Genomic DNA, 573 nt, shown 5'->3' on the forward strand with positions numbered 1-573 from the left:
GCAGCCTCATCCAAAGGCCAGTGAGGTTTTGGGGTGGTAGGTGCTGCCAAACCCCAAGGTGGGGGTCACAGCAGGGTCTGACCGAGCATCAAACACCCATCCCAACTGGTCTGGAAGCCAAACCCAATTTCATAGCCTCAGATCCAGCACACTGGTACATCCCCCATGCCCTGTGAATTGACATGCTCCAACTAACACCTTTTCTCCCTCTGGCCCTGCAACCCGGCGAGGCAACGGGTGCTCCGAGGAAGGAGGAACCGTGAAGGATGTGGCACCATGAAGCATCAGAGAAGCTCAGAGGCTACCACTGGGGAAGACTCGTTGGAGACGTGGGCTCCCAGAACAAGACAGCAAGGAGGCAGCAAGCCAGGCAAAAAGCTCTGAGCATCATCTCCCTTCTCTCCTCCAAGGGACTCGAAGGCTCCTGCCCCCTCCAGCTCTGAGCCAGCACCCTGGGGGAAGGGTTCGGTCCAGGAGAGTTTCATTGAAAGGCAAAGCAGCCGAGATCACGCTCTCAGGCTGGGCAATCTGCAGTCAGGCCAACGCCACGGCAAGCCGAGAAGGTCCCCTTCA

This window comes from Buceros rhinoceros, unplaced genomic scaffold (genome assembly GCF_000710305.1).
Source record: "Buceros rhinoceros silvestris isolate BGI_N320 unplaced genomic scaffold, ASM71030v1 scaffold21908, whole genome shotgun sequence".
Taxonomy (NCBI): Eukaryota; Metazoa; Chordata; class Aves; order Bucerotiformes; family Bucerotidae; genus Buceros; species Buceros rhinoceros.